A 26,987-nucleotide genomic window follows, 5' to 3' on the forward strand; every position below is an offset into this window, starting at 1 on the left:
AGAACTAATGCTGCTGGTGAAAAATATGGAGAGCAATCAAAATAATTATGTCAATGATGTAAAAACTTTATGCACACACCTTGAAAAACGTAATAGGGAGATAGAGATTATGCAAAATCAGCATGCTAAAGAAATTGAGGCCATGAAGACTAATCATGACACAGAATTTAGTTTCATGCAAAGCAAAATGTCAAGCTTAGAAGAAAATATGATGACCATGAAAGCTGATCATGATAGGGAAATTAATTCTATGCAAAACAAGTTATTAACTATGGATGAAGAAATGACTATCATGACGTTTGATCATAATAATCAGTTGGCCACCATGCAAGCAAATCACAAAGAAGAAATAAACTGCATGCAGCATTGCTTGATGGACATAAAGGAAAAGAACGATAAAGTAATAAAAGATATGGAAGAACATCATGCCAGGCCAATCAGTGATATAAAGGTTGAACACTCTAGTCAGATGGATGCCATTAAAATACAGGTTCAAAAATTTCAACAATCGTCAAAGGATGAGAGAAACCAGGGGACATCAACAGGTCAGGAGCCTTCTCATTTGTCGCAACAAGTTCCATCTTATTATGAGGAGGTCATTGGTTCGATTGAAAGATGGTTAATTGAAGGTGATCCAGATAGACTTAAAAATGATAAAGATTAGATGCAAGATAAAGAAAGACATGTCACGCATATCTCACATGCTTCATCTGATAGCTTTGAAACAGAAAGTTACATGTCATCAGTAATATAGCCTACCACAAAGAAAAAGCGCAAGAGAAAGAGAATGAGAAGAATATTTGATGCATCAGACAGCCGTGAGCAGCTTGATTTTCGGATAGGAAAAAGTCCTACCATATGCAGAATTGGGCATGGCACATCCGACAAGCAGCCGACAGATTTGCCTGAAAGCAGGCAAATGCTCAGTATACACTATATTGAACATATCTGATGCCATGGGGCATCCTTTGTATTGTATCTCTAACCCTACTCCTTGCTTTTCCTTATTTTCATTTCTGTTTTAGGATTAGATTTACTTTTCTAGATAGTTAATAAATGAAGAGCTTTTATCTTTCCTGTGCTTAACGTTACATGATGATTTTTTGGACGGACGCTACTTATATTTTGTTGTGTGTTGCGTGGATGCAGTTTCTGGATTCTCACATTCCTACAATGCAGCAACGTGTCCCCAAGTAGAGCCAGATGTTGACCACTACCGGTCAACTACCCATCCAGTACACCCCCTTTTCATTGCAAAAAGGGTTAGCACTTGATCGACATGTCCGTGCCATCCTGCAGTCATCAGCAGCTTGATCATTTTAATTGTAAACCCAGTCTGCATGTATGAATTGTAAATAATCTTAGCAGATATGAGTCGTGTATGTAAATTGCCTAGGTGGACCTAACCTTCTAATGATAATCTACGTCCCGGAAGGTTTTTCGTCTCACCGATCTATGATCGACAGAGTTTTCCTTCAGCCTGACCCCAAAGCCGGGATGCATTTTGTTATTAGAACTTTAGGAGAATCCTAGTGTGTTAATCTGCTAGATTATAGTTGTGTCGCAAAACTGGGTGGTTTATGAGGGTCTATGATTAAGTGGGTTTGTCCCCTTAAGATGTAAATTGTAAAAGTCATGATGTAATGTGTCTTGAGGGTTGGAAAATGTTTTAAATCCCCTCATGAGTCCTAAGTCCTAGGTCCTAGGTGATGTTTCCAAAGGCTTAGTTCGATGATCCATTTAAGAAAATAAATAAATAAATAAATAAATAAATTAAAAAAATATATATATTAAAAATGAAATAAAAAAAAATTATAAAATAAAGCAAAAACCCTAAATAATAAAATAATAATATTTTGAGTGAATGCATGCAAAATATCATTTTTTAATAAATCGACGGATGAGATTAAGAGATGTCTTGATCCTCATCAACGGTCGAGATCATTTCGACATGGATCACTCGAACTAGCCATTGGGATCATTTCCTTTAAATAGGGTGCTAGGGGTCATTTCAGATCATTGGATCTGTGAGTCTGGTACTGAAGAAGCTCTCTTGTAATCTGTTTTCTGGTTAATAAAAGAAGACTTTGGGGTCCAAATCTTGCTGGTGTTACTCTCTGAAAGTGTTGTGAGCTAATTTAGTTTCTGCATATTTTACTTTTCAGCCATTAATAATAGCTTATTGTAGAGTATTGTGAGCACAGGTATCTTGTTCACTTGCTAGGGTTTGAGTGGTGTTAGGGTTTCTGAAGTAATGGCAGGTATCTCCATTACTTTTGGGATCTAGCAGCATTTTTGCCCTCTTTACTGATGGTTGTTTTGAGCTGTGCAGAAAACCCTTACTGAAGAAGATTGGTGGGCATTTGGGGAAGTTCTTGGCTGAACCAGCCAACTCCCGCAAGCATTTTTTGCTGAGCCCAGTTGGATTTGACCCTGGGTCTATCATTCAGTTTATTTTTCCTAATTTGCATGAGAGATTTTCCGAAGTTCTTCATAGTGAAAATCTGAAATTTTTGTTTCTTTAAAATATTTCTGCTCTTATTGCTAAATCTGGCTGTTCTAGAGCTGTAAATTTTTTTTTTGTAATTCTAATTTAGTTTCGAAGGGATTTACTTTAAAATTTTGCATATATCTGCGGGCTTTTGTTTTTCTATCTTGCAGATTACCGAGAAGATTTATGAGAATCCTGACATTTTAGTTTTTATTTTTTGCTGGGGAGGTGACTGTATATGAAAGACATCATTTTGAAGGAAAGGCACATTTTTTTGAAATGCTATAATCATCAGTATAATCAAGGCTTATAAATCAATCCGCGTTCCTGTTCGCTGCCATCACCTGCGTAAATCTGCTGAACCCATGTCCATTTGCACATTTCATAACTCGCATTTCCTGCGGTGAAATACTCGGAAGTTTTCAAGACGTTGGTTGTCAACGAATCTATATATCCACACGCAGAGAGCAGGGTTTCTGACAGCGTGGGTAAAGAAAATACTTAACGTTGGTTGACGGGTCAAGTGATTCATGAGTTTTGCTGAGCATAAATCTTCACGCTGCTCTATCCACCATCTGGTTGACCTGCGTACAAACAAAGCAAGCACACTATAAAGACGCAGCAGAAAACCGATCCAAGCACGTTGCTGTCAAGACAGTGTTGCTCAGTCCTCAGCGTGAGTAGGTTCCGGGTTAATGGTGCGTTTCGGAGTCAGGTAAAGCTCAATCGAAATTGCCAGGTAGCTAATCCGAGCAAATCGAAGTCGTTCAAATGCAGTGTTCAGGTAATGTTTCAAACCGATTTATGTGTTTGCCCTCCGCCGTCATTTCTTTCTACAGGTCACGATTTCTTTGTTAACGCAGACGGTAACATAAATCTAAGTCGTTTTGAATACGCCTGGGTTTACGTTTCGATAAAGTCGCTTTCTTTTCATTATCGTTAGGGTTAAAGTCATTTGTTTCATTTTTGTTGGCAATAAGATTTGGTGTTAGCGTAGTTTATAGATTAGATAGGATTTTTTTTAGGGTTTTAAGTTTAAAAAAAAAAATAAATAAATAAAAAGATTCATTTATAATATTTCTTTAGGTTTAGTTTTAAATTTTTATAGTTAAGTTTAAGATCAAATTAAATTTAGTTTTTTCATTTTTATTTTTTTTAGCTTTGTTTAAAGTTAAAAAAAATTAAAATTCATGAAAAAGGGCTTTTTAGAATCTTAGCTTTAGATTTAGATTTTAAATTTTGTTTTAGTATAGATATTTTTAGTTTTAAAATTTTATTTTTGTTTTAAAAAAAAAAAAAAAAAATTAATTAATTTTAGCAATTGCAGTCTTGGCTCGGGAATTACCTAGGTTTCTTTTTTTATGCTGAGGCTAAATTTTTGATGTGGGATTAATGTTTATCATTTGCATGTGATTAAATGTGCTTAAATGATCATTTAAAAAATTTCAGCTGCATAAATGTGATATCGGGTTAGCGTTTAAAATCGAATTTTATCTTTTGAAGTTTTAATCGTTGGATCATCGTTTAAGCATCTTCTCTCGTTTAGGTAATCATTGTGGTTTTATTGGATATCTTGCATCGTTCAAATTAAACTTTGATGATTGCTCTACATGGTTTATATTCCTGAAGCATCTGATAATTAATCGATTAAACATTAATTCCACAAGGCACTGGTCTTTTAACTTCTAAATCCATTTAGTGCTTATCATATCGTGTCTCCCAACCAGCTGGTCGACAGTTGGTCTTCGTCATATCATAGGGTCTACCCCCCTTAGCCGCGGGAGACAGGCTTAAACGGAGGGATCGGGGATCAGAGTGACAGCCCCCGGTCTGAGCGTTGTCGTGTCAATCTGCGCGACAACAGACTCCATTCTCCCAAAGACTAAGACACTGATCTACCAAAGGTGGTCGCCAAAAACCACATTCTTTCACCTTCTTCCAGGTCTATCCAAGATGGGGCACCTAAGGCATTAATTTCCTGACAAGCTAACCCACCAAAAAGTTCGATCTCCTAGGGTCTCCTATGTTGGTGATTCCCCAAGGTCTCCTCTAATTTTGAAGCCATTCCAACAGTGGAGTTGGGAGAAAAGCCAAGCCCTAGCTCCGGGATCAAACCTTGCCTTAGAATCCCCAAGGCTAGGACCTCATTGGATCAAATAAACACCTTCAAGTGAAAATTCTTTCTTTGATCCTTTCCCCCACCTTGTCTAGGTTAAGAACATCATTGGTTGCCACACTCATTACCCCTATCCTAGACCAAGTCCACTTGGTCTCCTGTGGTCCCATTCCTTTGAAAAGATAATTCTTCAAGACCCATCCGGAATACCAATTATAATAAGGATTTTAGGGATTGGGAAGTTCATTCATAAGTCATATCCCATAAAGCTAATCGTTGAATCCTCACTTCCTTTCCCTAGAAAACATTGTACCTTGCTTAGAAATCAAGCAAGTCTTATCTTTCTAACTCTTCTAGGAAAGGCATTATTGGGGTCACTCCACAACATTTCATTGACTTATCCTTCATCGGTGAACCCATAATATATCGGGTCTCCTCCCATCAGTGAAAGTTCGTAAATAGAAGGGAACCTTAGCTAAGGTGACAGTGGGCTAAGTCTCCATTTGTTCCCCTTGACCTAGCATTTGCCCTTTAGGGATCCCCTTTAGGTCCCCTACTAGTCTTAGCGGTAACAAGGCTCAAATCTCAAATTTCAGTGAGTTGATAAAGGGGACAACAAGCATCTAAAGTCTTCAAACAGTAAACCAATACCTTTGAAACTTTTCCAGAAACCCAAAGACTTCAGCAATTCAGAGGGAGGAAGGTTCTCGCTTCCAGATTTTCTTCATTTTGTTGGTTGTGGGGTCATGGCTATTGGGTTGAGAGTAGAGTATAGATTGATAGGGGCTGAAAACTTTGGCCCATGGATGGAGAGGATTATGCTTTTACCGGAGGAGGTGGAAGTGTGGGATGTTGTTGAAGCAATTGTGCAAGCACCCATTGATCCAGCTTAGTTGGTGGAGTTCAACAAGACAAATGTGAAGGCAAAGAGGATCCTTCTAGATGCCATCAAGGACCATTTATTCCCTCATGCTTCAGGGATGAGATATGTTGAAAGAGTAACTAGGCTCGGTCTTCATAATGACATGATCTTTGTAAATGATGTAATAAAGAGAATAAATTATTTTTGTATATCTTGCTTCATGGGTTTCATGAGCAAGTAGTTTCATTAGGTCAAAGACTTATTCTTGATGTCTTTAGGATTTTATTTATTTGTCAAAGAGTCATGTCATGTAATGAAAGCTCTTCTTGAGCCTATGTAAATGTAGACAAGTCCTCAAAGTTGTGTATCAGCCCTCCAAGACCAAGAAAAATCCTCCAAGAGCAAGCACACTGAAATCTGCAAGCAAAACAATGAAGAGGTCTTCATGTCGGCTCCAACTATGAATTAAATACATTAATAAAAGTCATGTCGGCTTGGGTAAGAGACACAACAGTTCATGGGCTCACGTCGGCTCAAATAAGAGCACACATTACTATAAATACCCCGTCAAGGTATCAACAAAAGGTAGATCACAGTTTCAGATCTCTCTCTGAAATTTCGTGTGAAGATGGGTGCAGGTCTCTACAAATAAGGAGGGACAGAACTCGCAATTCCTTATGTGATTTCAGAACAGATCCGCATTAGGGCAAGGAGAGTCTGACTGCACCTCGGATGGGTATAAGGTGCAGGAAGACTAGCTCTCGGATGGAAGGAAGAAGACCTCGCATTCCAGGAAGACAATTGATCGGGACTACGAATGGTATGGCATCATTGTAATCTTCACATGGGTAAACAAGAGGCACAGTCTCGGCATTACAGTGATGAGTACTCAGTCTCTTGGCAGCCTTAGAATATACGTACATTGATGCTCTCACTACAACGTATTATCTTGACACTAATTCATACGCAGTCACCTATGAATGGATCAGTCTCGACATATATATACAGTCATGAATATTGTCTCAGCATAATAATGTTTCGGTAATGACTGTGATCATGATCAATCTATGCATATCGAGGAGCAATGACAAAGGTTATATATAATGGAAAGGGTTGCAGTCGTGGTATGATAAAAAGGAACAGTAATAACCATGATAGTCAAGTCTCGGCACAATGATGATAACAAAGATCATGATCTCTTAATGATACACATCATCTCAATCTACATTAAGGTGCAACTGATCTTGTTCCTGAAGATCATGTTCTTGATGAAGGCATAGAGATCACCTCGGTGGTAATCTTTGGAGCAATCATGATGCAGTAGCAATGTTGTCAATGATACAAAAGCAATGAGGATCTCAATAATGCAGTAGTAAAGCAATGATGGAGATCTCAGCAGTGATGGAGAAAAGGATTGATGTCTTGGTCTTGGAGACGCAGATTGTGTCAAGGGTCATGGTCTTAGTATTTGTCAATGGAATCTCTATAAGAATAATTTTGCATGTGTTTTTCTCTCTAAGAGGGAGAGGTTTTGGCCCTGGCAGAAAGCCAAATATTTGTGTTCTTGTCTCTTTTTATTTGATAGCAGTTTCATGAAGTAAACATATACACACTAATAATGAAGGAAACATTAAGCTAAGATAAAATTGTATAAATATTTCACAAATTGTTATCATGTAACGAAGAATCACCCTAATTTCTGAATGTCCTAGATTCTTCAACAAGATATTCATATCAGATGTGCGAGTCCTTCGTCTCTTTGCACAGAGTTCTAATGAAAACAGGAAGATGGTGTTGAGACAAAAGCTACGCAACGGCAAGATGACCAAGACTGACAGTGTTACTTCTTCCTCACCAAAGCCTCACAGGTGAAGGTTGAGTTAGCTGCCATTGGAGAGGTTTTTCCAAAGGAGAAGTTGGTTAGGATTTCCTTAGATAGGTTCACCGAGAAGTGGGATGCCTTTATCCAAGGCTTGTTAGCCAAAGAGCACTTTCCTAGTTGGAGGAGGATGTGGGACGATTTCATCCAGGAGGAGATCAGGAGGAGTGTGAAGGGTGGCAGCAAGAGTGGTGGGGGAGGAGAAGAGGAGAATGTTTCTCATGCAGCAAAGGGCAAGAAGGGAAAGAATATCAAGAAGGGGTCTTCTAGTGGAGCAAAGCAAGAGAAGGGGAAGCAAAAGGCTAAGGAGAAGGACATAAGCAAAGTGAAATGCTTTGCTTGTGGGAAGATGGGTCACTATGTTGTTTAGTGTCCAAATAAGAAGGGTAAGAAGAAACAGTGAGTTGCAGCTTTGGCAGAGGTGGATGATTTTGCAGCAATGTTTGATTCAGAGTGTGCTTTAGTGGTGAGTTTAGCCACTCATGTCACATCTTCCCATGCATGGTTTGTGAAAATTCGGAATCCCAAATCAATACTGCAGCAACTGATTACATTACTGAAGCAAATTATTTACTGTTTCCTACAGTAAACACTGAAACGAATACATTGCAGCCTACACCATTTAAATTGTAAGTAGAAACAAGAAACTAAACAGAAAAAAGATACAACACACACACATATACACAGTTATTTTTGGACAAACATCCCTGGAAAAACCGAATGCGGGAAAATCGGCGCAGCAAGTGAGAGTTTTATTATTATGCAGTAATAATCTGAGTACAATTCATTAGATGCCCAACTAGCTATCCTATACAGAGAGAAACTAGACAAAACAAGTAGTGAGATGCTCTCAACCTGTCACTAGAAGAATCCGACCCTGATCTCGCTGGAAAGAGGCTTTGCGTCCCTTCTACGCAGAACTACATCAACCCTACGCAGTCTGTGCGCCACCTCTGTTGGGGACAGCACTGCTCCTCCTTCAGATCCTCTACTGCCCAGAAACTTCAATTTCTAGCTTCCTCTAGAGTAGCATCAGATGTGCTCTAGCCATGAAAATTGGTGGAGAGGCTAAAGCACATGAGATCTCCAAGACCCAGAAATGGTTTGGGCAGAGTCTACCCTATTTAGGAGGTATTAAAATAATTAATATTTTAATGGAGTTCCTAAGTCTAAACTTAGGAAAAATAAAATATTAATGGGTATTAATATAACCCTGAGTTAGAAGGTTCCAAAAGACATGGATCAAGCCAAATCTAATCTTAGCCGTTGATTAGAGATGTAATCTCGGTCGTTGAAGGACCAACAGGAAAAGTATAAGAAGAGGCTTGAGGGTCAGTTGGAGAATACACTGAGGGAGACCATTCTGTTCGATTTCTGGAGCGGGGTTTGCTGAGAAATTCGAACTAGTGGTCTGGATTGCAGTAAGAGGTAACGGGCATGGAATAGAGAGGCAGAAACAGCACTAGAAGATCAACACAGAGGTTAGAGAGGCAGATGCAGAGGCAGCATAACTGCGCAGTCACTGGAGGGCATGTGTGGGTGATGCAGAGAGGCCCAGTGTTGACGCAGAGAAGCAACAACGGACGTAGAGGGTCTGGGAGCTGCGCAAAGGCCAGCAAGTCTAGCACCGAGTCTGGGGGAGGGTGCTAGAGAATTTATCTCTGTTGGGTAAGCCAGTTTGGCACCCAGTTGTACTCAAGAATAGTTGATTAATAAAATCCTCCTCTACTGCACCGGTTTTCCCGCATTGGGTTTTTCCGGGGACAATTGTCCGAAAATATCTGTGTTGATGTGTTTGATTCTTGTGCATGTATTTGTTTCTGTATTATGGTGTGATGTCTGCAGCAGAATTTATTTTAATGTTTACTGAAGGGTTTTCGTAAATAACTTATTGGAAAATAAGTAGGTAAAATAAATCAGTGGTTGTAGTAACAGAATTTTCACATGGTATCAAAGCAAGTAATCAAAGACAGGAAGGCAAAATCAATTATGCGTCGAGACCATGATGCAGAGGCATCTACGTTAGCAGACACACATAGATTTTCAGAAAATTGCACAAGAGACAGTTATTTCGATTTCTCTATGTTGGCTTCTAGATTGGAAGAAGAAGTTGCTTGTGTGACACGCTCTGCATCATCAAAGGTATGGTATATAGACAATGGAGCCTCTTGGCATATGACAGGAATCCGGGAATGTTTCTCATATTATCAGAAGGAAAGGATAAATTTTCAAATCACCATGGGGAATAAGGCAAAGTGTACTCCAGTAGGGAGGGTACCATAGTTTTTCAAACAGAAACGAGAGAGCAGTTCTGTGCTACCAACGTACTGCATGTATCAGGACTGGGGATGAACTTACTTTTTGTATCGGAACTTCAAGGCAAGGGCTATGATGTTTTCTTCATCAAGGAGAAAGTATACGTCAAACACCCGAGCTAGAAAAAGAAAGTGCAGATCGGGATCAGAAGTAACAGGTTGTACAGATTACAACTAGAATCACCAATGGCACTGATAGGAAGTCATGGAGACAAGGATTTGAACGAACTATGGCACAGAATAATGGGACATTTGCACCATGGGGCTCTAAGAATTCTCATGAAAACTGTAACAGGAGTTCCGTATCCTAGTACAGAACGAGATGATGTATGCAGAGGATGTGGTCTAGGAAAGTATGCCAAAGCGGCGTTTCCTAGAAGTGAAAACAAGGCCAAGAGTGTACTAGGATTGATACACTCAGATATTTGCAGACCTATGTCCACTAAAGCTCTTAGTGGTGTCGAGTACTTCATCACCTTCATTGATGACCACTCAAGAAAAACATGGATTTATTTTCTAAAAACCAAGGACGAGGTTTTCTGTCGATTCAAAGAGTTCAAGGCTCTGGTGGAGAACCTAGCAGGGAAGAAAATATAAGTTTTGCGCTCAAATAATGGTGGAGACTATGTCGATAGGACTTCACTAATTTTTGTGCTAAAGAGGGCATCAGAAGAGAGTGGACAGCTCCTTACACTCCGGAGCAGAATGGAGGAGCAGAAAGAAAGAACAGGACTATCGTTGAAGCAGCTAGGGCCATGATGTATGATCAGGATATGTCAAAATTCCTGTGGGCAGAAGCGTGCAACACAGTAGTGTATGTTCAGAATAGAACTCCTCATCAGGCATTGGGCAAGATTACCCCAGAGAAAGTCTTCACAGGAAAGACTCCTGAAGTCAGTCATTTCAGGGTATCTGGGAGCTTAGCATATTGCCGCATACCCGAAGAAAAGAGGAAGAAGCTGGATCAAACTACAGAGAAAGGATATCTAGTGGGATATAGCGAAAACGCTAAGGCTTATGGAATATATGGATCTTTCGATCATCAGGCTCACCAGACCAATCAGCATCAGTGAAACCAATCAATAGAGGAGATGCTTCTGCACTGTAATGAATCCCAAATTGAATTGTACCTCGAACATAACAAATCATTCTTTTAGCTGCTTTCCAACCACTTTCATGTGGGTTTTGCATAAACCGAGCAACAAGACCAACAACAAAGGAAAGGTCAGGACGGGTATGGGTCAGATACAAAAATTTTCCAACAAGCTGACAGTATAAGGTAGCATCAAATTCAAGGGAAGTACAAGTGACTGAAAGTTTGGCTCCAGGCTGAAAGGGAGAAGGGGCTCGCTTACAGTCTTCCATGTGAAAGTGGAGTAGAAGATCATGGGCATACTTGGACTAGGAAAGGGAAATACCTTCTTTGGATTGTAAGACTTGAAGACCAAGAAAATAATGCAAGTGTCTTAAGTCTGTCATTTCAAACTGCTTTTTAAGGTTGGACTTCACATGGTTTATAAGGTTAGGATCACTACTAGTAAGGATAAGATCATCAACATAAAGAACGAGAATGATAAGAGACTTACCCACTTTCTTGGTGTAGACAGTATTGTCATAATGACACCTAGAAAAGCCAATATCTAAAAAAAAGCTATCCATTTTGGCATACCAAGCCCGAGGGGCTTGCTCGAGACCATAAAGGGATTTCTTAAGCCGACATACAAGGCTGGAGTCTATTTGTATAAAGTCAAGAGGTTGTTCCACATAGATTTCTTCATGCAAGAAGGCAGATTTAACATCCATCTGATGGACTTCCCATTTGAAAGAGGCAGCAAGGGAAAGAACAAGGCGGATAGAGTTCATTTTGGCAACAAGGGAGAAGGTTTCAGTATAGTCAATGCCTTCAATTTGTGAAAAACCCTTAGCAACAAGGCGAGCTTTATGTTTATCAACTTTTCCATCTGGTCCAAACTTGGTTCTGTAAACTCATTTGCATCTAACAAGTTTTCGTCCCTTTGGAAGAGGAACAAGGTCCCATGTATCATTTGCCAATAATGAACGATATTCTTCATTCATAGTTGCGTCCCAATCTGGATGGCCTGAAGCTTCTACAAAGGTGTCAGGATCATAATTCGTTGAAGCTTGAGCCAGTAAAGAAGAGGCTCTATTGAACTGAGAACGTGTACGACATTGATCTGTAGGATCACTTGCAAGAGCACCTGCTACATCCCGAGTAGCGCAGACCCATTTTCGAAGCTGAGGCGCTGAAGAAGGAGCCTGAGAAGGTGGGGGAAGATTGTCATCCTCGCTGTCATCATCTGAAGAAGGAATATTTTCAGAAGTAGAAGGGATAGAGAGAGGTGGTACATCTGCCGAACTAGGCTCGCAAGCCTATATATTTTCAGCAAACTTTACATCTCTTCTAATGATAACATGTTTGGATTTAGGTTGAAGAAGTCTATATCCTTTGACATCTTCAGAATATCCAACAAAAATACATTTTTCACTCTTAGGTTCGAAGGTTTTATGTTTCTTATCTGGAATATGGGCCCATGCCTCACTTCCAAAAACACGAAAGTGACTTACATCTGGTTTAATTGAGCTTCATGCTTCTTGTAGTGTGATATGCTTTAAAACCTTAATAGTAATGTGATTTACTATGTAATTTGCACAATTAATTGCTTCTGCCCAAAAATTAAGACTAGGTCCTTTAGATTGAAGAATACAATTAGCCATTTCCTTTAAGGTGTGATTCTTCCTTTCAACTACACCATTTTGTTGTGGAGTATATGGAACAGTATGTTGCAATTGAATTCCATGCTCAGTGCAAAAGTTGCTGAATTTGGTGTTAACATATTCTCCGCCATTATCAAATCTTAGCTTAAGAATTTGATGTCCAGATTGTTTCTCAACAAAGGCCTTAAAGGCCAAGAACATGTTAAAGACTTCACTCTTGACTTTTAAAAAGTATACCCAAGTGTGTTTAAAGAAATCATCAATAAAAGTTAAGAAATACTTGTAGCCAAAGAATGAAACAAATGGAAGTGGACCACATAAATCACTATGCACAATCTATAAAGGGGCTGAGGCATGCCAAGATGCACGTTTTTCAAAACTATCCTGATGATGTTTTTCGAGTACACATCCCGAACAAACACCATGATCCGAATTGGATCCTTGAAAATTATCAAAGTTTCTATCACTATTTCAAACTATGTCAGACTCTAAAATCTTGTGAATAACGAGCTATCAGGAAGGACCTTTGGACAATGGCAGTTGTAGCCAGCACGGAACAACGAGGACCCTCGGTCAAAGCGCGCTGACCATTGGCCCATGGAGACCGCACAGTGGCGCAAACTAGCAAATAGGGAGTCCAGATCAGAAAATAGAGGCTGTTTCTCACCAATCGCAGGATAAAAACCTCAGAGAAGGAAAAGCCTCAGCACCTAGTCATGTGAAAAACAAGGAAAATCGTGGGAAAAGCACTAAAACCGACAGGCGGGTCCCGCACTCCAAAACCGGTGGAATATCGAAGGCATTTCGGGCGGTAAGCGGGTTTGGCAGAGGACCGAGTGATGCCATACATTGAATGATGCGTGTCCGGCAGATGAGAGAGAAAACCACTCTCATCGCAGGGTAATGGCCGAGCAACTCACCCATGCGATAAAAGCGATGACCATAGGATCTGGAGGCCCCAGATCAACGGCAAAGGTTGCACCCGATGGAGGACCGGATTTGATGGAAGAATAGGCTGAGGCATATGAAATTTGGGGTCTGACGTGACCGATGAGCTAGTAGATGAATCATTTTGTGGAATAACCGAAATAACGATCGTTTAAGGAAAAGGTGGCGCCCAGTTCATAAGGAGACAAGTGGCCACCTCTCTGTGAAACGTTACACAATGGCGATGACATAGAAGCAGGGAATTCCAGCGGACAGAGGCAGGCGATCCGAAGAGCCAGAAAAAGAAGCGAACAGTCAAGGGACGGATTGGCTTTAAGCCACGAAGAGACAGAAGAGACGGAATAGAGAGTGAAGCAAGAAGCAGAGAACAGAGAAGTCGAGCTGACCTGCAGAGCTAAGGCAGCGTCGAGCAGACAGAATCAAGACAGCTTGAGAGATTCAAGCAATTCCTGTGAGGATATTTGTCAGGAACTGAGTACCAAATTGGACTCATCCCATTAAGACCAGTTGAGGTCGAGACTTGGTAAGGGGGATTCTGTGTACTCTAGTGGCTTGAGGAATCCCAGTACCACCCTACTAAGCATCATCTGTTACAGGAGACTCAAATTGAGCTCTTCATTGTAAAAACTCTGCTTAAAGACACAATAAAAAAAGGTCACCACTGAAAGCTAGACCAGGAGATGTGGCCCAGGAGGATTGGGTGAACTCCTTATTAATTTGTTGTGTTTTGCATTTGCTTGTTGTGTTTCTCTTACTATTTTCCAATGCCTGTGTATCTTGGAATCTTATCGATCCGTTGCTTAAAATAACATAGGCACACCAACACATGAGTCTGTAATACCTACATTAATTAATTGAGATCATACATAAGTGATTTTCAGAACAAGTGGTATCATAGCTATAGGTTGTTAAGGTTAAACAAGCTTGTGCTGGATTTAGCTGTTGAATGCTAATTAGATCAAAGCTCAAATTAGGAGAAGGAGAGTTGGTTGAAACTAATCCTGAGATTGGAAGATTCTATCCTCAAAAGACAATGTCAGAGGAAGGTTCTGTGGGGCCAAACCCTCAATTTATAGATAGTTTCATGGCCATAAGGTCCATGGTAGAGGAAATGTATAAGGACTTTAGAAGACATAAAGATGAAGATTCATCAAGCTCCAAACAAGATAAAGGAGAAGAAGAGTCTCTCCTCCATGACCACTCAAAAGGCAAGGGGAAAGAAGAAAGCTTTCTCACACCTCCTAATAGCCCTGAACATAAAAAGAAGACATCTTTGATTAAACTAGATGTTAAATTTGATCTACCAATATATGATGGAGAGTTGAATGCAGAAAAGTTGGACAATTAGATCAGACAAATTGATGTTTATTGCAGAGTGCAGAGTATCGATTCAGATAAGAGCAAGATTCAGTTGGCCAGCCTATGCCTTGGAGGCACTACCTTGGTTTGGTGGGAAGGCAAGACCCAGGCTGACATGAAGATACATGGTAAGACTCTTTCTGTCTGGAGTGAATTTGTTTCTGCAATCAAAAAGCAGTTCTATGCACTGGCCTACATGCAGCAAGCCATGATGAGCTGGCAAACTCTTCGTCAGTTGAGATGTACAAGGTTACACCCAAGAATTTAGGAAGAGAGCTTTGATTCTAGGAATCTCATTATACTCACCTGAGACAATTGAAATACATCAGTGGTCTACACAGCTACATGAGGCACACTATCCTCATGTTTAATCCCACTAGTATAGATGAGGTATCTGTTCAAGCTACGCATCTAGAAGCTAGAGGAAAGAATGGAAACCCAAAAGTTGGGGGATCATCCCAACCCACTGCAAGCAAGAATGAGGAGAAAAAAAAAACAAAAATGGAAAGCAAGAAAGGCCAATACTGCACAGAAAAGCAAGTCTTCATGCACTTACTGTAAGAAGAATGGGCATGATGATGAGCACTGTTGGATTCTGCATCCGGAGCTGAGACCTAAGAAGTTCGAGGGCAAGAAGAAGAAGACTGTTGCAACTATACAGAAAGATTTGGGGTCGAACTCAGGAGATGAAACAACCATTGCAGGGACAGGTATAAAAGGTAAGAATTCTGAAGCATCTACTAGTAATTCTGCACAATCTACTATTGATGAAGAAAATGAGAGAAAAAGACATGAGCTTTTCCATATTCGAGTTATTTTCAAAAATCAAAAGATTGATACTTTGTTTGATAGTAGCTCACAAGTAAATTTAATTTCTAAAGCAATTGTAAAGAAGTTGGGATTACTGACTACACCTCACAAGAAACCATACCCATTAGGATGGTTAAATGATAAAGCACAACTACAAGTGACTAAACAATGCAAACTCAAGTTTTCTTTTGGGTCAACATTTGTAGATGAGGCTGAGTTAGACATAATTCCTTTGGATATATGTGGAATTGTTTTAGGAAGTCTTTACTTGTATGACAAAAAAGCTATTTTCCATAGAGCTGAGAACAAGTATCTACTCGTTAAAGATGGAATCGAATACTTTGTAAGAGCTCATAAGCTCAAGAATAATTACACTCTCATAAACTCAGGGCAGATGAAACGAATGATAAATTCATGCAAACAATTTTTACTGATGGTTGTAAAGGAAAAGAAACCTGATAAAACCAATGTATTTGAGGGCTGTGATGATAAACAACAAGCTGATTTAGAAAAAGTTGTTTTAGAATATGATATCTTGTTTCAAGAACCTAAAGGCCTGCTACCCAAAAAGGAAATAGTGCATGAAATTAATTTGCAGCAAGATGCTCCATTGCCTAACATTGGAATGTACAGGTTGTCCGCTTTAGAGAATGCAGAAATTAAGAAGCAGGTGCAGGAGTTGCTCGAGAAGGGGTTCATCAGACCTAGCACATCACCATGTGGATCTCCAATCGTTTTGGTGAGAAAGAAAGATGGCTTGTGGAGAATGTGCATTGATTACCGAACACTGAATAAGATAACAATAAAAAATAGTTATCCCCTTCCTCGCATAGATGATCTATTAGATCAATTGAAAGAAGTTGTTTATTTTTTCAAGTTAGACTTGCATAGTGGATATCATCAGGTCAGAGTTGAAGAACAAGATGCATGGAAGACTGCTTTCAAAACAAAGCAGGGATTGTATGAGTAGCTGGTTATGCCTTTTAGCTTAACTAATGCTCCTGCTACTTTCATGAGAATAATGAATGATGTACTAACACTTTCTCTTGATGATTTTGTTATTGTATATCTCGATGACATTCTGATATTTAGCAAAACATGGGAAGAACATTTAAAGCATGTTAAGCAGACACTATATGTTTTGAAAAGAGAAAAACTTTAAGCTAAACTCTCAAAATGTGAATTTGGCAAAACATCTTTGAATTATTTGGGACATATAGAAGGGGATGGTGAATTGAAGATAGATCCCTCTAAGGTGGCAGTCATTGTAAACTGGCCTAAACCCAAATCTGCTAGAGAAGTTAGGAGCTTCTTAGGAGCAGCACAATATTGGAGAAGGTTCATTTCTAACTTTTCCTTAATTGCAGCTCCCTTACATGCTTTAACAGGATTGGACAAGGTGTTTCAGTGGGGAGGCAAACAGCAGAAAGCCTTCGACACCTTGAAACAACACCAGTACTAACACTGCCAGATCTTCAAAGACCCTTTGAGATCCAAACGAATGCCAATGACTATACCATGGGAGCAGTGTTGATACAGCACGGTAAACCCATATGTTATCATTCTGAGACATTTAATTCTGCAGTGGTTAACTATCCTACATATGATAAAGAATTGTATGCATTAGTACAGAGTGTGAAAAAGTGGAAACATTACTTAATGGGCAAAGAAACAGTAATACATACTGATCATCAACCACTTCAATATCTACACTCCCAAACTAAGTTGCAGCAATCAAGACACTATAGATGGATGGGTTTTCTACAACAGTTTCATTTAGTCATCAGATATAAAAAGGGCATACACAATAAAGTTGCAGATATGTTATCTAAACCCATTATAAATGCATCTACTATACTTAAGCATAATCATGTGTTACATGAGAGCTACATTGAACAATATGCTCAAGATAAAGACTTGAAAGATGTATATGCAACTTTAAGTCAAGGCAAACGAGTAGAAGAATTGGATTATCATATTAAGGACCGACTCTTATATCATTGTGGGAAGCTATGCATTCCACAAACTGAAAGAGTAAAGATAATTCGAGAAGCACACACTTCTCTAATATCAGGTCACTTTGGGGTAAGTAAAACAGTTGCACAGCTGCAAAGGTTTTGTTATTGGCAAAAAATGAACGAGACAGTTTCTAGATATGTAAGAGGGTGTACTATGTGTGCAAATAGCAAGTCCAGCAATAGAAAACTAGGCTTGTACACTCCATTACCAGTTCCTTCTCATCCTTGGGAAAGTGTTTCCATGGACTTTGTTGGAGGACTGCCCAAATCTAGGAAAGGTCATGATTATCTGTATGTTGTTGTGGATAGGTTCAGCAAAATGTGTATTTTGATACCTTGTAATAAACAGGTTACAGCTGAACAAACTGCAAAACTGCTCTTTCAACATGTATGGGTTCAATTTGGATTACCCACTTCCATTATATCTGATTGAGACACCCAATTTGTGGGAAAGTTTTGGTCAAGTCTGTGGGAACTGATGGACACCAAACTGAAGAAAAGCACAGCTTTCCATCCACAAACCAATGGCCAGACAGAAGTAGTCAACAGGACAGTGATCCAATTACTCAGGGGATATTGCAACAAGCATCCTAAGCTTTGGGATGAACATTTGTGTTATGTGCAACATGCTTACAACCGAGCCAAACATTCTTCCACACAGAGATCTCTTTTCGAGACCTGTTTTGGTTTCACACCAAGGTCTCCCTTGGATTTTGTCTTTGGTAAGGACATAACAGTTGAGGGACACAGCGATGTGGACAGGGCAACTAGGTTCATTGAACAAAGCCAAGAGATCCACCAGCCAGTACAGGAACAGCTCGAAAAGAGTTAGGCCAAATACAAGGCAAGGCATGACCAGCATCGGATGGAGCATAGTTTCAAAGTTGGTGATCAAGTCTGGCTATATATCAGCAAGGACAGGATGCAAGGTGAAGGTAAAAAGCTAAAGCCTATCAAGTATGGACCTTTCAAAATACTTGAGAAAATTGGTGAGAATGCTTTTCGCCTTGATCTACCAGCTTACATGCACATCTACTTAGTCGTAAATGCAGATAGCTTGAGATTGTTTGAACCTTCACTAATTGAGGATCTCGAAGAGCAGAGTCAATTGCCTTCTATTGATGACCTGCTACCTGAATATCTTAATGAATTGCAGGAAGACACAGTTCTGGACAGGAAGGTGAGAACGACACGTAGAGGAGATGTTGAGTACCTCAGAATTGGGCTTAGGGGTTCAAAGCCAAGCACTGCAAAATGGATAGAGATTGGACAGGTGAGAAAGTTGTATCCTCACTTAGTCGATGCTTGAAAACCAACTTTTGGTGGTCCAAAAGCATTTTTCAGTGGGAAGGCCGTGATCCAAATTGGATCCTTGAAAATTATCAGAGTTTCTATGACTGTTTCAAACTATGTCAGACTCTAAAATCTTGTGAATAACGAGCTATCAGGAAGGACCTCTGGACAGTGGTAGTTGTAGCCAGCACGGAACAACGAGGACCCTCGGTCAAAGCGCGCTGATCGTTGGCCCATGGAGACCGCACAGTGGCGCAAACTAGCAAATAGGGAGTCCAGATCAGAAAACAGAGGTCGTTTCTCACACATCGCAGGATAAAAACCTCAGAGAAGGAAAAGCCCCGACACCTGGTCATGTGAAAAATAGGGAAAACCGTGGGAAAAGCGCTAAAACTGACAGGCGGGTCCTACGCTCCAAAACCGATAGAATATCGGAGGCATTTCGGGCGGTAAGCAGGTTTGGCAGAGGACCGAGCGATGCCATACATTGAATGACATGTGTCCGGTGGATGAGAGAGAAAACCACTCTCATCGCAGGGTAACGGTCGAGCAACTCACCCATGCGATAAAAGCAATGACCGTAGGATCTGGAGGCCCCAGATCAATGGCGGAGGTTGCACCCGATGGAGGACCGGATTTGACAGAAGAATAGGCTGAGGCATATGAAATTTGGGGTCCGACGTGACCGATGAGCTGGCAGATGAATCATTTCGCGGAATAACCAAAATAACGACCGTTCGAGGAAAAGCTGGCGCCCAATTCGTAAGGAGACAAGTGGCCACCTCTCTGTGAAACGTTACATAGTGGCGATGACACAGAAGCAGGGAATTCCAGCAGACAGAGGCAAGCGATCCGAAGAGCCGGAAGAGGAAGTGAACATTCAAGGGACGGATTGGCTTTAAGCCACGAAGAGACAGAAGAGATAGAATAGAGAGTGAAGCAAGAAGCAGAGAACAGAGAAGTCAAGCTGACCTACAGAGCTAAGGCAGCGTCGAGCAGACAGAATCAAAACGGCTTGAGAGGTTCAAGCAATCCCTGTGAAGATATCTGTCGGGAACTAAGTACCAAATTGGACTCATCCCATTAAGACCAGTTGAGGTCGAGACTTGGTAAGGGGGAGTCTGTGTACTCTAGTGGCTTGGGGAATCCAAGTACCACCCTACTAAGCATCATCTGTTACAGGAGACTCAAATTGAGCTCCTCATTGTAAAAACTCTGCTTAAAGACACAATAAAAAAAGGCCACCACTAAAAGCTGGACCAGGAGACGTAGCCCAGGAGGATTGGGTGAACTCCTTATTAATTTTTTGTGTTTTGCATTTGCTTGTTGTGTTTCTCTTACTGTTTTCCAATGCCTGTGTATTTTGCAATCTTATCGATCCGTTGCTTAAAATAACATAGGCACACTAGCACATGAGTCTGTAATACCTACATTAATTAACTGAGATCATACATAAGTGATTTTCAGATCACACCATCTCTACAAGATACCATAGGAAGACTTGTCACCATATTTTCTTTACATAGATTTTGAAGGGAGCGATATTTTAAGTGACCAAATCGCTCATGCCAAAGTTTGCTCACTACATCATTATGAGCAACAAATATCGAGCGAAGAGTTGATGACCCAAAGTTGTTAAACTTATACAACCTTGTAGAATCATCAGCAATGGCAGTAGCTAAAATCTAGCTAGGATCTCTTAGGTCCTTAATTACAACATCATGAGGTGAAAATTCAACGGTTTTACCTTCACCTGAATGAATTATCTGATATACAGATAGAAGGTTGCAGGATAAAGTAGGAACACATAATACATCATTAAATTGACCATTGTCTAGATGAATAGTTCCAGTCCCTACAACACTAAGAGATTTATCATCACCAACATAAATATTTTTGGTGTTACAATCATTTAAAGAAGAAAACATGGCTTTGTTTTTGGCCATGTGATAAGAAGCTCCAGAATCAATGAGCCACTCATGAGAATGAGAAGAAGAAGATACATTTAGTGCATAACCAGACCGAGATGTTTGACAACCACATGCAGAAAGTGTTATTCCTGAAGATGAAGTTGAAGTTGAAGAGTGCTCCAAATGGATGTTATGCTTCTTCATGGCTGCTTCCAAGGCTTCCATCTTCTTAAAGCATTTGGATTCTAAGTGGCCATCACGATTACAAAAGTTGCAATGTCTATCAGTCTTCTTCCCTTTGTTTTTATTTTCCTTATCATTTTGTTGAATTGATTTTTTATTTTGAGACAGAAATTGCTTAAGACCCTTGTTTGATTTAACACCATTCATTTTAGGATGCTGCTTCTTAGTATTCTATGAATTTCGTTGATGTTGGGCTGCTAAGGCTTTCTTAGAAGAATTTCCAGTATTACGAAGACCAAGATGTAAGATTTTTTCTTGTTCTCTTATTAAAGAATCACAAAAGACATCAAAAGAGGGGGACTTATAGTCTTGTCCTTGAGAAATAAACGCTTCTCTAGTAGAATGGAAGGTGGAAACAAACACAGAGTAGGCTGGTCCTAACTTAGTAAGAATGGAATAGATAAGGCTGCCATCTTCTTTCTTACCCTTAACACCTTCCAAGAGAAGTCTAGGGGTCTTGAACTTAGACAAAAAGTCTTCAATGGAAGAAAAATTATTGGGGTTCAACGTAAGCAATTCATTTTCAAGTTGGTGGGCTCTAATTTCATTTTTAATTCCAAAAACTTTATTGAGTTGTTTCATTGCTTCATTGGGGGCATCAATTTATGCGATATGGAATCTAAGGTCTAGAGAAATAGACATACCTATCAACCCACGTGCTTGATCTTGCTTATTTTCCCATTTGGCTTGCTTATATTCATCTTTAGGTTTAGACTCTTGGCCTAAGGCTATTCTATAAAGACCTTTACTTTTAAGTAAATCCAAAATGTAGGATAGCCATTGGAAGTAGTTGGTGTTGTCAAAAATAACTAGGCATGGACTTTCCATTTTAAAAGAAACGGAAGCTGTAGATGCTGAAACTAAGTGTTCCAATAGAAAGATCTCAAAAAATTAAGCCGATTTAAAAAAACGGCTCTGAAAATGGCTTCCGGATGAAGAAGTTATCGGTTTTTTGAAGAAAAGTTGTTGAAGAATGCTGACGAACTACGTGAATATTGGGAAGTGAATTATAATGTTATATTTAAAAAAAAAATCCCCCCCTTTCCAAACTTAATTTAATTAACTCACTCTAAAAAATATTACTTTATCTGACCCACTTTTATAAATAAGTGAAAGTCACTTTTACAATAGTACTTTATGAACAATCCACTAAATTGTAACTTAAATAAAAGATAAAGAGACTTTAGAATTATAAGTGAATCACTTTTTATAATGGGTGAGAACACTTTCACATAAAGCAACTTTAAAACATAAGTTACATGTGCTTTTTGAAAAAATAACTCAACAAAAAGAAAGACTTGAACCCAAGACCTCTATTCTCATAAAGTACCTTTGGACCAAGTGAGCTAGCTTAAAAGGTTAGTAATTTTGGGAAAGGAGGAAGGGCGGGGGGGTTTTGGGTCACTGAAGCTTTGGAATGCGTGCTTACTTGAAAAACCCATTTTTTGCCTACAAAACAAAAAAACCACACATCCAAAAACGAACAAGCAAAAATAATCCAAACCTTACGGCTTAAAGTTAGATTTGACCGAAAACTAAATATTTTTCTCAATGTTTCTTGATTTCCGAGATTACACTAAGCCGCGGCGGAAAAAAGCATACGCATGAGAAAAATCCTTTCTTTCTGTTTCTGGTTTGTCCAGATCGCACAGAGTCGCGGGGCAAAGAGCATATGCAAAAATTAAAGGTATAGATCCGATAAATAAAAAAAATTATTGAGGACTATAAACCGAAATAAACAGGGAGATAAATAATTGTAACTGCAAATAAAGACTGTATACCTCCAGATCTAAAAAATGACGTAGCTAAGGCTACCAGAAACCTTTTCACATGAAACGAAAGGGGTTCCTCACTGGAACAAATGCTCCTAACGCAATAGATCAGTCCTCTCGGCCCAAAAGTGTCAGAAACAGTAGATCTACTAAACAATAGTCAGATGCAATTGTACCGGCTTCAGATTTGGATCACCAACGGATGCAGCCCTCGAATAGCTTTAATACCATGTAAGAATTTTCAGGGTATGTTCCTCAGATAAAATGCCAAAGGACACCGCTCACAAACAAATCACAGATCAATACATCAATATTCTTGACGTGGTTAAAGCCCTCAAAGAGGGAAACAGTCCATGGCCTGAGCCAACGCGGCCACTTCAGGCAATTTACTAATGTAAAAGAAAGAAAATTTACATAAGCTTCTCTCATGAACGGTCACCTAACAAATGACCCTCCATGCTTTTTAAATAGAGATCATGGACCAATCGGGTGTTAAGCCATGGATCAAGTGTCGGTAATACCAAAGAAAGAATGAACCGTCAGATCACTTCATGTCTAGAACATATTGTGACCGTCGGATTGTAAGTTACAAAAAGTACATATTAAAGAAACACACTTTGCCTAACTATACACTAGACCAAGTTGTGCTTAATTATTTCCTATGTGTCGGAATATATATCCTAACATCACCAAGTCTATGCCAAGAGGCAAGCATGTTTTCTTCAGAGACAGGATAGGAGTGGTGAGCAACACCTTCCTCAGTAAGAGGGAGTGTTGGAAATAGTACCAAGGAGAGGTGTTACTAGGCTTTTATTCCTTTTAGCCTAGTGAGCACATTAATTACTTGTCTTGGTGACATTTATGCGTTATATTAATGTCGTGGATGCAAAAAGTGCTTAGAAGTGTTGTACCATGTACATTTTTCTAAAATTAAAGTCACTTGTACTTTATAAAGTGACTTTATTTGTAAAGTACATAGTGTACTTTTCTAATATTAAAGTGAGTTGAAAAATCACTTTATGAGAAAAAATAGAAAAGGTACCCAGCTTGAAAAAGGTACTAAGAGACTTTTAAGTGATGGGGCCAATGTGTGAGGGGGGTCTGTTGACCACTACCGGTCAACTACCCATAGCAGTACACCCCATTTTCTTCGCAAAAAGGGTAGCGCTTGATCGACATGTCCGTGCCATTCGACAGTCATTGATAGCTTGATCAATTTATGTTGTAAACCCAGTCTGCATGTATAAATTGTAAATAATCTTAGCAGATATGAGTCATGTATGTAAATTGCCTAGGTGGACCTAATTTTCTAAGTGATAATCTACGTTCCGGAAGGTTTTTCGTCTCACCGATCCATGATCGGCAGAGTTTTCCTTCAGCCTAACCCCAAAGCCGGAATGGATTTTGTCATTAGAATTTTAGGAGAATCCTAGTGTGTTAATCTGCTAGATTATAGTTGTGTCGCAGAACTGGGTGGTTTATGAGGGTCTATGTCAAATGGGTTTTCCCCCTTGAGATGTAAATTTGTAAAAGTCATGATCTAAAGTGTCTTGAGGGTTAGAAAATGTTTTAATCCCCTCATAAGTCCTAAGTCCTAGGTCCTAGGTGATTTTTCCAAAGGCTAAGTTCGAGGATCCATTTAAAAATAAAAAATAAAAATAAAATAAAATAAATAAATAAAAATAAAAATAAAAATAATAAAATAAAGCAAAAACCCTAAAAATAATAAAATAATAATATTTTTGAGTAAATAAATGCAAATTTTCATTTTTTAATGAATTAACTAATTCGACGGATGAGATTAAGAGATATCTTGATTCTCATCGACGGTCGAGATCATTTCAACATGGATCACTTGAACTAGCTGTTGGGAACTTTTCCTTTAAATAGGGTGCTAGGGGTCATTTGGGATTCGATCTTGGAGTCTGGTGCTAAAGAAAGCTCTCTTGTAGTCATTTTTTTGTGCAATAAAGAAGACTTTGGGGTTAAAAATCTTGCTGGTGTTACTCTTCTGAAAATGCTGTAAGATTGTTCTATTTTTTTCTGCATAATTTTATTTTCAGCCATTGATGATAGCTTGATGAAGATTGATCTAGGCACAGGTATCTTGTCTGATCTTTGGGGTTTGAATAATAGTTTAGATTCTGAAATATAGTGGCAGGTATCTCCATTTGATCGGGGTTTCAGTATTGTTTTCTCCTTCTATGTTAATGGTTAATTTTAAGTTGTGCAGGGGATCTTTTTTCAGATTACCGGGCGTTAGGGGAAGTTCTCGGCTGAACCAACCAACTCCCGGGTTGTTTTTTTTCTGAAAGAGCCCAACCAGTTCTTGATCCCGGGCTTATCATTCGAAATATTTTTTATGAATGCATGCAGGGTTTTCTGAAGCGTTTTATATTAAAATTAAATTCTGATAATATTACTGTGATTATTGATAAATCTGGCTTCTGAAGAGCTTTCAGTTTGTAAATACTATAAATTTTTGTTGGGTTTAGGGTTTTCAGTTTTTGTTTTATGCACATATCATTTTTGGGTGATTTTTCATTCCAGGTTGCAGGTTTTCTGAAGATTTCCAAGGTTTATCTGCGCCGTTTTGCTGTCCAATGGTTTCAGATATCAGTTGTTTTCATATCTGGGGTTTCATTATTTGCAGGAAGTTTATTTTTAGGTGCTCCCCATCAAATTCCAACTCCTGTACGCTGCCAAAATCTGCAAAATTATTACGCTGCCCACAGTCCCCAATTGCTCAGCTCCAATCATTTTCACGCAGTCCTCTTCCCTCTGCATGCTTTCCCTATCCTGTCGCCATCTCTTCAAAGCTGCTTCAGGCCACCTCTCTCTCTCATCAGCAAACGCAGCCATACACAAACGGTTCTATCCATCCAAACAGCCATACGCTGATTCTCCAAATTTCTGTGTATTCCCTTGCTCCCACGCCATTTCACGTCCAAGTCTGCAGCACTGGATCAACGTAGCAACTAACCTGCATTAACACAATAGCAAATCGTCAATCCATTTCTGCGGCCTTTTTTCTTTTTCTTTTTTTTTTCTTCCACGCAATCGATCCCAGCTACCGGCCATTGCTCCAGCTCTCTGCTCGTACTTAGACTCGTTCCTTAAACCCGCAGCCAAATCCCTTGCCAGCTGCCTTGGGTCTGCATCAGCTCAAACACAGAAAGGACTCAAGCAAAGCGACGTGGGTGAATGGTTGCTCAGGCCAGCGTCAATCTGCTTGCGATTTTGGGTCTCAGCGTAACTAAGCCTGCGTTCAAACAGTCCTTGCATTCACGCATTTCCAAACTTTTCTTCCGCCATCGCACCTGTACATATCTCAACCTGCAAACAATCTCGTCCACGCAGCCCAAGCATGTCATTGTGTCCAGCGTAAAAGAATGAATGTGCGTTGGGGTGTTCTGCGTGTGGGCATCAGGTGAGATAAACATCGGCTGGACCCTTTGGCGCAGTTAATCTTCACGTGAACCATTTTTCTCCAGCGAACGCCAGGTAAGAAAATCCCGATTTATGGTTTACAGCAAAGGCCGTCGATCAAGTCGTTCTATTCACGCCATTGCGTAGAAAGCATCTTCTTTCGGTTTTCAGCGTGATCAGGTCAACGTAGTTTTAGTTTTTTTTTTATTCTCATTTAATTTTTTTTTTATTTGAACAGCGTAAGTCCCTTTCTATGATGTGTTTTCCTTTTATAAAAATCTAAAAAAGAAATTCGATATGCTTTAGATTTTTTATTTATATTAAATTTTCATTTTTTTATTTTTATTTTCTTTGATGTAGGTTATATATTCATGTATATATGTATGTTTTAGGTTTTGATATTAGAATAGACTTTAATTTAGGATTTTAAAAAAGTTTTGTTTAGGTTTAGAAATTTAATCTTTGATTTAGTTTAGTTTGATTTTATTAATTTGGCTAAATAGTTAGATTTTATTAATTAAAAATCATAAAAAAAATATTGAAAAAAATGTTTTTGCCAGATTCAGTTTTTGTCTCGGGAACTTATCACGTTCTATTTTCTCCTGCTGAGATTCAAATTTTCGATATTTATCATTTTATGCGAGTCTGCACATGAATGATCATTTTGAAGATCAGCTGCATGAATATGATATCTGGTTAATGATTCATAATTGCATGGTTGTTTAAGGCATTTATCTTTTCGAATTTTTTAATTGCTGGAATATCGTTATTGAGCTTTAATCATTGGATCACTATAAGAGCACTGT

This window comes from Pinus tabuliformis, chromosome 3_1 (assembly GCF_031772625.1).
Source record: "Pinus tabuliformis cultivar Carrire ecotype Pingquan chromosome 3_1, CPIR1, whole genome shotgun sequence".
NCBI lineage: Eukaryota > Viridiplantae > Streptophyta > Pinopsida > Pinales > Pinaceae > Pinus > Pinus tabuliformis.